General features: G+C 49.0%; 1 protein-coding gene and 1 long non-coding RNA gene across 3 annotated transcripts in view; both read right to left on the bottom strand.

Moving 5' to 3' along the window:
- The window catches only part of Cemip (cell migration inducing hyaluronidase 1), a 149426-nt gene that overhangs the window by 78355 nt on the left and 57174 nt on the right, over window positions 1–13897 (bottom strand). The gene's annotated exons all lie outside the window — the stretch shown is intronic.
- The window catches only part of LOC132647249 (uncharacterized), an 80865-nt gene that overhangs the window by 10352 nt on the left and 56616 nt on the right, over window positions 1–13897 (bottom strand). The window lies entirely within an intron of this gene.

Here is a 13897-nt window from a genome sequence, read left to right on the forward strand (position 1 = left end):
CTTCATCAGCTGTAGTTTTAAGTGAAAATCCTAGCATCAGCAATTGACTGGGTGTTCCTCCTGGCATGAGGGCTCACTGTGCATGTCTGCTTGTTTCTGAGGCTCAGGCAAGATTTCTGCCAAGCGCCCCTCCCCATCACCTCCACTCAGTTTGGAGATCCATGCTGTTCCTCTTCAGTGTGTGTATGTGGTGGACATGTGGGTGGGGCTCATAGTTCCGCAAAGAGACGAGGATGCAGGAAAGTGAGGATGCCGAGGTTAAGCAGATCAGTGTAGGGTGCAGGGTCCAGCTTATAAAGCACCTCCAATGGCAAGTTAGCAACCTGTTCCTGAAAGCGTCCAAGCTACCAGCAGCCGAGAACAGCTGGAAGCTGGCACTTGCGTGCTTTATGAGACACGGTGGCTGGATGGGGAGGACTGCTGGGGCAGGAATGGGAGCAGGGCTTGGAACTTCTGGATCACACACACACACACACACACACACACACACACACGGATGCTTGTAAGGTGGGCAACACCCTGCTCCTGCTCCACATCCTGTGAGAACTGACAGTCTAGCCGGGGTTGGGTGGAGAAAACAAGACTCAAACAATCAGATAGGAAGGAGTGCTAGCTGAGTTGACTGCAAAAGGGATCTCACCAAGGAGGTGAACTCCTAGTAGCTATACTGGGATGGAACATGGATCAGGGAAGGTAAAAAAGGAGTTTAAGCAGGGCGTCAGGGAAATGACATCTTTGTCTGAAGCAGAGACCCACTTGGCTAGTGTGCAGCCCACTCTCTGACCTAGGGAGGCATTTTCTTCGTCAGCTGCTGTTTTCATTCTGTGCCTTTGCCACTGTGGTGGTCCATGTCCCAACAATGGCTCCCTTGCTGACCGTTATTCTTGCTGGAGAAATGCTTCCAGGCATAGTTATCACAGAGCCTAAGTGGGGCCTGCTTAAAACTATCTCTAGGATCTGGGCAAGAGGAAGAATACACTAGGTCCAGGAATTGTGGTTTTTCCAGCCCACACAGTACACATGGGAAGGGAAAGATTGTCAGAGAGACAGCTGAAGAAAATCAGCTGTAGACTAAGGGCTCTGAGCATGGGTTCTGTCCTGGGTATCCAAGCTACTTTTATGTGACAGAATACAGAGTCGGTATCTGTCTATTTGTTTGCTTTGTTCCTGATAGTCTTACTCTATAACCTAGGCTGGCCTAAAACGCTGCAGAGTAGCTAGTGATAGCAGACTCAACACCTATAATTCCAGCATTCGGCAGCTGGAAGTAGAAGGATTACTACAGCTTAAGGCCAACCAGGACTAAATATCTAGACCCCATCTCCAGGAATATAAACCAATCAACCAACCAACAAGCAAATTAATCGGAATGCCACTAGGAGCAGGTGGAAGAGCAGCCACACACATGCACTCAGGGGATGGGTGATTATGTAAGTGTGGCCTGGGGACTTCGTCAGATGAGGGTCCAGACACAATCTAGAATGAAGATGATTAATCTGAAGCCTCAGAGGCTCTCTAGAGGAGGCTGTGCTCAATGTGACGGAGGTAAAGGACTGGGCAGGAAGGACCATGACCCAAGAGGGTACAGGAAGGACAGTACCAGGCCACAGGCTTTCCAAGCCCCAGACTATGCTGGGGGCTTGGCTTGCCTGTCTGCGCTCTACCCCTTCTTCTTATGGGTTTAAGCAGGGCTAAGCCACCTACATGAGCTCCTGAGAGAAAACATGAGTGGATCTTTTGGCTAGGCTTATGAGAGATTGCTGCGTGACTCAATAAAGAAAAGGGCTATTGGCTGGAGTTACTGGAGATACAGGTTCTCATCCCAGTCTGGTACTTACTACACTGTGAGAGTAAAGTGTGCACAGGGCAGCATAGAGCCTACAGACACCCAGATCCAACTGTTCCTGAAGCTAATAGCATCTTTGAAGTTTTCAGCAGTTACATGTGGCAATAGAGTTTCCATTTTATTTAAGCCAATTTGAGTTGTGTTTCTGACATTCACTATGGAAACAGTGAGCCAAGTAGTAAAAAAAAAAAAAAAAAAAAAAAAAAAAAAAGCAGGATGAAAGTTCTTCCAGGTCTCTTTGATCTCATGAAACAGAGACAAAAGACTTCCTTTCCCAAACTGCAGCATGCTTGTCCCCAAGAAATGTGGGCCACTTCAGAAAGAAAGAGAACAGTGCCGTCACCAGGGTGGGTAGGACTGACCTGCGGGGCTGCAAGTTTGAGGTCAGTCTAGATAACTTAGAGGTCTCATCCCAAATAAAATTGAATTTTAAAAGATTTCGACTATTGCTCAGTGGTCGAGCACTTACCCAGCACAAAAGGCCCTGGGTTTAACTGCCAACACCATTGAAGAGAAGAAAAGAGAGAGGGAGAGAGAAGAGAAGAGAAGAGAAGAGAAGAGAAGAGAAGAGAAGAGAAGAGAAGAGAAGAGAAGAGAAGAGAAGAGGAGAGAAGAAAAGAGAAGAAAAGAGAAGAAAAGAGAAGAGAAGAAACAAATTTTCCGTAAGAACCATTTAACATCCTATTCCCAACCCTCACCTCATTACACCTTCCACATGCTTCCCTAGAATCTTTTCACCTGCTTTTTCCATGGCCTAGTATCCTTCCCACCCTGCCCCACCCCCAGCCTGGGAGCTCAGTGTGCACCCCTGTTCTTGGAGCGCTTTTTTGGACACCCTCTTCCCACGCTGCCCCTCTCATAGCACCTTGGTTGCTTTCTTCACTCAGTTTACAATCATGGATCTGATGAGGATGTGTGAACTTCACGAGGGGAGGAACTGTGACCAGCTTCAATGCTGCTCAGAATATGGCTCTGCAACCAGCAGCCTCCACATCACTTGCAAGCTTCTGAGTAATGAGGTCCTGCCCCAGGCCACTGATTGATTGGCAATTTCTGGCAGTGGCTGTGCACACTGAAGAGTCCAAACTTTAACTAGCTGGCCCCAGAGACATCTTTCTGCCTCCTCTTGCCCTACAGGAGGAGTTTGGGCTGCTGCCATATTATCTCTCTCCTCCCCTGCCCTTCCCCCAACAACATTGTTTGCTATCAGGGTATCCACACATGTGACAAAAGGCTAGTCAGAGCAGCCCGTGAAGGGGGTGACGAGAGAGGAGTCCTCTGAGGGTTCTGAGGTGTGCATGCACCCATGAGGGAGCTCTTCCAGTTGGGACATTACTAGAGGCTCCAACTGGCCCCTGTTGGGTTGGGCAGGCAGGCTGGAAGGTCAGGAGGCAGACCTAGCCTAGCAGGCCTGGCAGCAGTTCAGAGAGGCAGCCTTCCTCCAGGCTGCTGTTCTCGGGCTTTCACAAACCCAGGAAGGGCTGAGCCAGGGAATGTTTGCACAGCAGATAGACCTTCTCCTCCACGCCTCCCTCTGCCGGCCACAGTGGGTGCCAAGGGGCACGCCTGCTTTGGGCCCAGGCCCAACCCAGAGTCCTCCTTTGATCTGAGAGACTTGTCTTTCCTGGGCTATTTATTTGTCATAACTGCCCTGGTTTCCTACCGCTCCAAACACACCAACAGGAAGCCTGCAGGAGGAGCTCTACCGCAGAACCAGTTACTCTCCTCAGAGCCTGGCTATTGTATTACCTGCATCCCATCCCACAGGTGTGACCTGCAGCCCTGGGCTATGCCACTAAAGCCCACATTCTCAGGGAGAAAATGAGTTTTGGCAAGGCATGGCTGGAAATGGGAAGGCTCTGGGCCTTATCTACATGGGGGGAAATGTGTGCTTTGGTAATTTAGCACCTGCTTACGACCATGAGCTGTGACTGGAAAATGCAAGACCCAGATACCTGTCTGCTGAAGCTCCCTTGCAATCCTCAGTAGACCTTTGACTGGCTCCCAGGAAACCCCTGACCTCCACACAATTGCTTTTTTTCATCAATACAACATTCAACTATGAAAATGCTCAAACATACAGTTTAAGTACTTCATAGTGAAGTTTACTGGCCCACAACCTTTCATGTAACTATCCATCTATCCTTGTTTCTATCCACTCAAAAATGAGCCTTAATTTTTGATGCGCTTCCAAGTAGAGTGAAGAAATAGCTTCCTTTCTACTGTGTTTGATACGCGCATTGCACACTAGGGTTCCAAATTCATCCACGCGAATGAGACACCCAAAGCTAAAGGACGTGTGTGTTGAGTTTGGGCAAACACATCGTGCCTGTGTAACCGAAGCCCCATGCAGGTACAGAACAAGAGCTTAACGCCCCTGCAGGTCTTCTCCCAGTCTTGTCTCCCCACGAAAGACAACTGCTTCTCCGGCTGAAAGTACTGGAGAACAGCACACGTTTTCGCCTCTTTCGGAACTACACATCAATGGTGCAGCATGTGCCCCTTTGTGCCCACACTCATGCACCTTAGGAATGCATCTTCATTGCTGCATGTTTCATAAGGAGTTCACGCTGAGTCACAGCCACTTGTACGCATATAGGCTATGCCACACAGCGGCTTTGGTAGTTTTGCCCTAAGCAGCCGTCATGAAGTAATACTGGGGACCGAAGAGGAGGATAGCTTTGCTCTGGGAACCCAAACAGACGGTCAAGATTCTGTGAAAGCAGGCATCCTCCACAACTTACCTACTGGACTAGGTTGGGAAGTTCCTATTATAGTAGCTCCCTATATTTGTGGGAGATACAGGTCAAGTTTCCTGAGATGCCAGAGAGCACAGACAGTCCCAAAGTCCGCAGACACATTATACTAAAAGGAACTTTGGGGTCATTAGAAATAAATGAAGGGTCTTTTGGACACAAGCACTCCAATACAGTGATAACTGAAGTGGATACTAAGAGGCTAACAAGTAGCCTACATAATGTGGAACCACTGAATTCAGAGATGTTCTGGGTGGGAGAGAAGGTAATGTCCTAAGATGTCGCCCCGTGACTCATGGTAGCGTTGCTCAAGTTTAAACATTGGAGTTATGTATTTTCCACATTTCCTACTTGGATTATTGGACAAGGGTTGACTGTGGAAAACAAAATCACACACTTACACAAGAAGCTGGGAGGAGGGTGAGGTTGGTTTCTGTACTTCTCTGCTCTACAGGCTCCTCAGCTGAGAGGTGCTGGTAGTTGAAGGACCATCCTCCAATGATGGGAAAGCAGAGCACGTGGCAAGGGTTCAATAAACCGGGGAGGAGGAACTTCGCCTGTTAATAGCCAGGACTTGCACCCAGCGTGTGCCACAGAGTAGCTCTGTGAGTCTGGGAAATTTCCACGGGCTCCTTTTAAACGGGAGTATTCATACTGTTTTATGATATTATCTTGTGGGTTTATTTTTCCTCTCCTGTTCCCTTACTCTCCCCACCATGGCCCTTCATGTTTTCGGCTAAGGCTCCACGGTAGCACACAAGACTCCAATAAGTTAGTATCTTCTGCCTAAAGGAGGGTTTGGGAGAATTTCAGATAACAGGTAGCTGTGATGGCTCACACCTAGATTCTCAGCGTTTAGGAGGCAGGATGATTGCAAGTTCTAGGTCAGCCCAGGCTACATAATGAGATCCTGCCCCAAAAGACAAGATGTGGGGACGGGTCAGCTTAGGAAAGTCCCTGTACATATATATACTCTCCAAATTTCACACACACACACACACACACACACACACACACAGGCAGGGGCACACATCAGCTGTATTCTCTGAAGGTTCAGAGCAATGACTGGTTCATAATTGCTGCAAACAAAGATGCTCAAGGGGTTCTTGGGAGAGTCATGCCCCGTGGAGTCGGAACACTGAGCCTATAACATAGGTCAGCCTCAGCTTCCCTGCCCATCAGAAGGTACTGAGAGCAGAAGGGAAGGAGAGTGTCTACCAAGTGCCTGAAGCCCTTCCTGTGCCCTCAGGCTTCAGCCCATGCTGGGTTCCTAGCCAGAAAGGGTGGCCAAGCAGCAGCATAGTCCCTGCCTCCAGTTCTGGCTACACTGCTGAGCAGAGCGAAGGTCCAGGATGCCGGTCTGAGTTTAACCCAAGTTGACAGCATTCCTAAGATCTTCCAGAAGCTTCTTCTGGAAAAAGTTATTCCTCACTGAGTGGGGGCAGGGTATCCTGGCAGAGAGAAGAGGGGATTGTCAGCTAGGGCCATCCTCACTGTTTTACCACAGCCTGCCAAGACCCAGAAATGCGTGACTAGATTCACCTGCTCCAGCCTTTTCCTGCTTCTGTTTGCCACAGGCAATTCAGTCTCCGAAGCTGAATTGCCAGGATCTCAATGCAAGTCAGACCCTAGAAACCACTGAGAACATCTTGAATCCTCTCTTTTTCAGTTCTTCTGAAATACAGATGTAATCAGCAGTCACCAAGCAATGCCCGAGAGCATTCCTCTTACCTGACTTTAGCTTTGTGCCTGTTCCTCAGGTTCCCCATGCCCCATCTGGGATGATAGGTCTGCTTAATACTGTGACACAATCATTCCACCATGTGTGAGTGCACCAGAACATTAACTTTGTGGTCTAGAGGTGTAACTCCATTGGCAGAATGCTTCCGTAACACACGACGCCCTGGGTTCAATCCCCAGCACCCTATAAACCAGTATGGTGGCACGTGTCTAGACTCCAGCACTTAGGTGGAGCCAAGAAGTTCAAGGTCTTCTTTGGCTACATAACAACTTTGAGACCACCTTGGGCTCCACAAGACTCTGTCTCCAAACAAGACAAACTAGGAACGTCACTTTGTAGCACATACAAATATAGTTACTTGCCAGTATAAAGTAAGCATAAAATGTAAAAGTGGGGGCCTGCGGAACCATTGGTTATTCAGGGGTCCCGCAAAGAAAATTCCAAGTGAAATGAGATCTCAGTTTCGCTCGACATGTGTTTTGCACATTTCATTGAACAATAAGAGATTGTCCATGTTCAACTGTTACAAACATGTGGGGCCCATAAAATGCAACCTGCTCATCATTTAGCTGCTCACTATACATAGACACCATTGTGTCCAGGCCTGGGAGGTGAGGTGGGGACACAGGTAAGAAGGACAGAGCTACCTTCAGACTGTTCTTTGCTCCTACTTATCTAATCTTCCTGTTTGCATCTCTGTCCCAGGTTGCCCCACCTTTTACTTCGAGATCTAAGCCTTTGAAACGGAGTCACTTTCTTAGGGCTTCTGGGGCACCACAAACTTTACCCTGGGCAAAATCTGCACCCTGTTCAGAGCATCAGTGGTGAGAGTTTGTACACCTGCCTTTCAGACTCTTCCTCTCCTGTCAGTGAAGTTACTGGACAGGACTTTTACTGACTGATCATGAGTGGTCACTCTTATCCTGACTCCAGTTCTTTCTTATGGCCTGTTTTCGATTCCAGGGTGAGTCCTGCTCTCCAATAACCCTAACCTATGTGCTGGCTGAAGGCAGCTGACATTGATTCCAGTACTGGCAACAAGAGAGCTCAGCTTCCTCACCCACTAAGGACAGTCTGACTGCTGCACTTCGGTCCCACTCTCCATGTTGGCCCTGTATGCCCTGGTCTTTCATGCCTAACATGTTATAAAAACAGAGGAAGTATGTCTCCTGACTCACTCTGTATCCCAGGGCAGGAACCTAGGGTCACCTGTGTGACCTGGGAGGGTTCATGATGATGTGGCAGAGGGTGTGGACCACAGGGCGATACCCACAGCTACTCAAACATCTCTAAGGATGTGCTGGAATCCACATCAGAACAAAGATGAGAACAGACTCAAATAAAGGGAACTGAGAATCCCATTATAGCACAGTTAAAATCTCACACATGCCCTACCTCCTCCACATCTCATCCCCTTTGACCTTCCTATCTCCTTTGACCTCTCACCTTCTCTTCATTGCTCCAATATTGAACTGTGTTCTGATATCCACAGTGGCCTCCGTAGATACCATCTCTTCAACTGAGTCACCTGCACTGCCCTCAGAGCATTCATCCTCAGTGGTGACTCTTACGTTTTATTACCTTCCAAAATCTTAGTACAGCATGAGCACCTTCGTGTGGCTCCCAAAAGCTTCGCAGCCCCATCCTTCAAAACATCCTCCACTCCCTCCAACCAACCTAACCAGTCAGATGACCCATTAGCTACCCAAGGCCCTCTGTGCTTGTATGGTCTGTGCCTGAGTTATCAGAGTTGCCGAGGGGTCCTGAAAGAAGCCCCAAGAGGAACTGAAAGCTTCCCTCTTTGCTCCCATTCTATATTGCATTTACCTTTTGTTTCTGTTGTTATTATGGGATGCTATTGCATGATATGTCCAGGCTGCTAATTGGTCTACTAATGGCCTGAGGGTGTGGGAATGGTGACTCTGATTTTCTGTGTCTATCTCTTATCTGTGAGCTGGCCCAAAAGAGACACTCAGCAAACACTTCTCAGATGAAGAACAGAATTAATGCTCCTCAGATCAGTGGACCAAGATCTCACCCAGAGAGTGATGAAGACAGCTGCCACTGTCCCATCTCTCCACCTCCCCTGCCCTCCCCCCAGTCCTGCTGTGGAGGGACTGGAGGTGGATATAAGGCCTCCAGGCCCCTCACCTTGTAGGTATCTGCACCACCTTGGGTGGCCCCAGCTGATTGGCTGGCCCCAGATGAACACTGAAGGAAGAGGCTGCCTCACACTCTTCGAACATGGCATCAGGCCTGATTAGGAATCACTGCCCACACCTAGCTCCAGCCATAAGTTCCCTGTATTGTCTACCCCTTCTCCTGACCAGACTGGTCCACCTAGGCTTGCTCCTTGTTGGACTGGCCCAGCATCCCAGCCACCCATCTTGCCGACTGAATCACTCCATCACACAAGCCTTATATTCAAATCTTACTCCAAAGCTCTGGTGCTGTCCCCTCCCAGATGCCATGGCTCAGAAAAAGGTGGCCTTCACCTGGTTGTCACATCTGAGCAATCACTCCTCAGCATGAGGTAAGCAGAATCAACCTCCCTTGAGGGCTTTTGCCTCCGTCTTGATTCACTCTGTTCCCTTGCCTGCCTGGTATCTCTTCCTACCTATTCATGTATCTTTCTTCCATATATATATATATATATATATATATATATATATATATATATATACATGCATGGCTTTTTTTTTTTGACACAGGATTTCTCTGTGTAGCCCTGGTTGTCCTGACACTTGTGCTATAGTGCTGGCTGGTCTTCAATTCAGAGATCTGCATGCCTCTGCCTCTCAAGGGCTGGGATTAAAGCTGTGAGCCACCACCGCCTTTAACATATTTCAACTGAGCCCCATGTTTGTGAATTCACCAATAGCACCAAGAGACAAGTCATTTCTTTGCTTCTCTTCTTTCTCCTAGATGTCTCTATTGAGCGTCACTCTTAACCACGCACAACTTCCACATAAAGAGAAACCTCATGTGTCCCTGAGTCCCTTGTCTCTTGAATCTGCCCCAGTTACCAAGCTGGAGTTGGGGCATTACTGGCCTAAGAACTCTGTGATCATTGATAGGGTGGGACACTGCTCTTGTCATGGACAGGGTTGAGGAGGAGAGGGGGACCAGGTCAACTAAGTGTTTGTGGCTGGAGCAGATGATGGGGCCCTTGCTGAAAGTAAGGCAAACAGAGAGTGAGCTTCTGGAAGTCCCTCCTCACTTGAGAACCCCAGGGCAGCCATTGAGGGTAGATGTTGATTAGGCAAGAGTTGGTGAGGGTCAGGAGGGAGGTGTGAGTTTTAGACATAGCTAAAGAGCCCTAGTTCAAGGCCAGCCTGATCTACACATTAAGTTCTAGATTAGTGGAGGCTTTCCAGTGAGACCACGTCTCAAGCAAACACAGAAACAATCAAAAAAGAAGTCCCTGATGTCATCTGTACGTGTCACTGATCAGCAGGAAAACCAACTTTTAAGTAAGAATGAGGCCTGGGAACACAGAAACAGCCCTGGTCTTGCTTCTGGGTTACAGCATCAAGGTCAACTGCTTCTGGGGTGCAGATCCCCACGCCCCTCCTTCTCCTTAGAAGTCCCTTTTTATCTGAGGGTGAGCCCACACCTTTAGACCAGCAATGTTATCAGAGTGTTTGAAGTTGCTGTCTGGCACCTGTGGGGCTGGCAGTCCACCTGCCACACCTGGCTGTCAGCCAGCCACACCACCTGCTCAGTTAGGGCCGCCTTTCTTGTCACCCACAGCTGTAGACAGGCTTTGCCCTGACAGGCTGCAGGCTGCTAGGGTGCTCTGGGCTCACCCTCCCTGGGTTGATCCTCACTGGAAGAAATCACCCCTAAAAAACATCCTGAATAAGGGATCTAGGTTGATCACCACCTCCCCAGGGAAAAGCCAGCCCTTGTGAAGGTTCAGGTCAGGAGAAAAGACTCCAAACACAGGTCTTGGCTCAAGCGCATGAACGAGCTGCTCGGAATCCCTGATCTGCAACTACAGCCCGTGTAGGAAAAGGAACATCTCAGAGGCCATCCATGGAAGTTCAGCCTGGGTTCAAACTCAGGTTTCTTTCATCTGCTGCTGGTAGTAATGGAAAACAGTGTAGCTACCTCAGAAAACAGCCAGACTTTTGCTTAGTCAGATACCACAGATTGGCCCTGTGTGTCCACTCCTACATGTCAACTCAAGAGAAATAAAAAAATCTTTGCCCATGTGGGGGAGGGCCACCTAGATGTAAAAATTTACATACAGCATTCATTGTTCAAAACAGCCAGGAACAGAAGCAATATTCATCAACTGATGAATAATGATAAATAAATATGGTCTTTCCACACCATAGAATATTGGTCAGCCGGACAAAGGGGTAAAGTACTGATACATTTTGACCACGGATGAGCCCTGAAAACATGCTCAACGAAAGAGACCAGGAAGATCACATGCTGTCTGATTCTGATTCATTTCATCAGAAATGTCCACAATTGACAGATCCAAACACAGAAGTCAGCTGAGTTGCCGGCAAGCCTTGGGAGAAAGTGCCAACAGCCAATGACTGCTAAATGGGGTGAGGCAGGGAGGGAGCATGAAATGTCCTAAAAGTAGATCGTAGTGGCACCAGTTGAAAGGCCCTCTACAGAAACTATGTACTCACACACTTTAAAAGATGGCACTATAGATGCAAATTACATTTCAGTAAAGCTGTCAGGAAAAAAAAAAATCCTAGTCATTTTCTCAGTCTCCAGGAGACACGTCACTATTGACCTGTGGCCTTGTCTGTCGCTCGAGGATGAGAACATCACGAGGACCAGATTGGTGCCACACAGCGCAGGAGAACCATTGGAGAACATCCCGGTTACTGCTATCAGCAGCGCCATACTTTCTCAGCAGCACGGCCTGGCGAGTAAGTCTGCTTCTGTCTACACAGGAAAGAGTGATACTGAGGCTGCTGAATGTCCAAGAGCCAGGAAGGAAGCAGCTGGCTCAAGATTCGGTTTTGCTTGGTGTCACTCCAAAGCTCCCCACCTCCTCATTTAGGAAGATTCGATAGGATACCTACGTATCAGCACTAGATTTGGCCCTAGGGAATCAGTCTCCACCAGAGAAGCCATGTTTTCTCTTTCCTTGGAGTTCCCAATCTGCCGGGGGATGGATAACATCAATCGATCACCAAGACAAATGAATAATTACAAGTGACATAGCAAATTATTGCCACAGAATGCCATGGAGAGCATGGTAGAAGGGCCTGAGTACAGAAGCCTGTGTCGGGCTACCTGCAGGACCTATGCACTTGTCCAGGGGAAGAGAGGATAGAATGTTCAAGTCAGGTGACTGACTGACGTGAACGCGAAGATGTAGGTCATATTCTGAACCCTGTGCATGAGTTAATGCAGGAGATGGGACACCTCCATCTCCACAGCAGAAAGCCTATGGCTCTGATGCTGCAGAAAGATTGGAAAACAACAACTGTGTTCTGATGGTCTTTCCCTGGTCTTTCCTTCCCTCTGCCATCTGGTCCGGCCCAAAGTAAATTAATGGTCTGCATGGGACCTTGAAGCCATGTGGGTGGGGATAGGAAGCCCTGCCCCTTGAATCAGGTGGATGTAACAGGGGGTGTGCACACCCAAGACAGGGTCAGACGGATGTGCAGCTGGGCTGGGTAGAAGGGGTGTATCAGGGAACCCGCCCAGCTCTGGATAGAGGATGTAGGAGAGCAGGTCCTGGAATGTCTGCCTGCGTCATACATTATCAGGTGCATCCTTACACCAGTCTTGTAGGCTCAGTTCTCTCCAATTTCCTCTGGCTTAAAGTGGCCCCGCCTGGCGATTCTGCTTAGCTCACTCACAGGACTTTCCACCTCAGTCCTGGCCTGTCTGCCCCACGGCCACTGCCAAAGTCAACATAGAATGTTAAAGCCTGGAATGTATGGAGTCCTGGACTCCACTAAACTAAAATCAGTGTAGGAAAATGTGTCATGAGGACACTTGTCCTCCCTAGACAAAGAGTAGGAGGGAGTATGGAGGGAGAATGGAGGAGACCAGACCACCAGAACCAGGAAGGAGGTGAATGTCAGTACCCCGTGTACTCAGGGACTACTGACAGGTCTCTGTGCTGTGACCTCATGCCACCCGTATCAGTTTAAAGCAACTTCCCAAGCTTCACATTCATGCTTCTAGACTAGACGATTTGGAGGGTGTTTCTAATGCTGAGAACCACACACGCTGGGTCCTGTGTCCTTGTGTCCTGCTCACCCACTTAGACGCTGCACTTGTCTGTGTTCCATGTGCCTGCCTTGCTGGACTCTAGAACGGGTAGGGTCCTCAGCATCTCTGAACATCTCTGACGTCTGAGAGTCACCTCATCAATCCACCCTAACCCCTGTCGCTCTGTCATGGCAGGCCTTGAAGCAGGGTAGGGACACAGGAAATAAAGGGTGGCCTTGCACAGCAGCTGGTCAGGTTCAACCGGCTTTAAAAAGCTTCAACCGAACTTAGTAGAAATTCCTCTCTAGGCTGCCACAGCCTGTGAGTCACCCTGGGGGTGGCTTTCAGTGGCATTCTCATACCATGGAGGCCATGGTCATCCAAAAAGCCCAGAGAGGAAGGAACAGGCGAAGTTGTAACCTGCCTAAACTTAGGAAGGAGACTGCAGCTGTTCCTACCCCCTCCATCCTGGCATTCTGCTTATAGAAGCCCAGAGCAGCTTCCATTATTTTGCAGAAGGGAGGGTGACCACTGACCAGCTGCTCTCTAGGCTGGACCCATTCGGTGGTTGTAGGGCAAAGGCCTTAGAGGCATACCTTCTGGAGCTGCATGTCGTGACGGCTTTCCAAATGTTGGTTTCCATTCTCATCTGGGCATGTTACATATTCATGGGAGGCCTGGGGGTAATTCCTGCTCCTCCCTGCCTTAGGTTGCCATCTGTAAAGTTATGTCTCTCTTGGGAGCGAGCATGTTCTCTGTCTGTCTGTCTCTCTCTCTTTGCCAAGTGCCAAGCCACTGCAATGAGAATGGTAAGATGTCCTCCAAAACAGCAGCGCCTGGCTCTTGTCAGACTGTGGAAGGGACCTTTCTCCCGAACCCAGGCCGGACTGCCGGGAACTGAGAGGGATGGGGGTCACCTTCCAGACTACAAAATGTCCACCCGCTGGTGGTTACCACCCACGCTCTGTGTGTTCAGCTGCCATACACAGGGGCAGTGGGTACAGTTGAGAGGGGCATCTTCTGGGCAGGTGTCACCCATAAGCACATCCAGCCTCATGTGGGCTGGATATAAACAAGGCTAGATGGGTCAGAAAGTCTGCCTAGCTCTTACTAATTCCAGCCCTGGGACCTGTTAGTTCCCTCATTCTATCTGATGTTCTGACACTAAGTGTAGTCCCCAGAGAGGTGGGATAAGCACAGTAGTTTCCCTAACAGGCCATGGAGATGTCTAAGACACAACACACAGCTTTATTCTGATGGCTCACTAGAGTTGTCCTGGTAACAGGACAGTTCTTCCTGCATGTCTCATACCTCTAAGGCCATCTTGACCAGTCTAGGACACTATCTCCCACT

This window comes from Meriones unguiculatus, chromosome 14 (genome assembly GCF_030254825.1).
Source record: "Meriones unguiculatus strain TT.TT164.6M chromosome 14, Bangor_MerUng_6.1, whole genome shotgun sequence".
NCBI lineage: Eukaryota > Metazoa > Chordata > Mammalia > Rodentia > Muridae > Meriones > Meriones unguiculatus.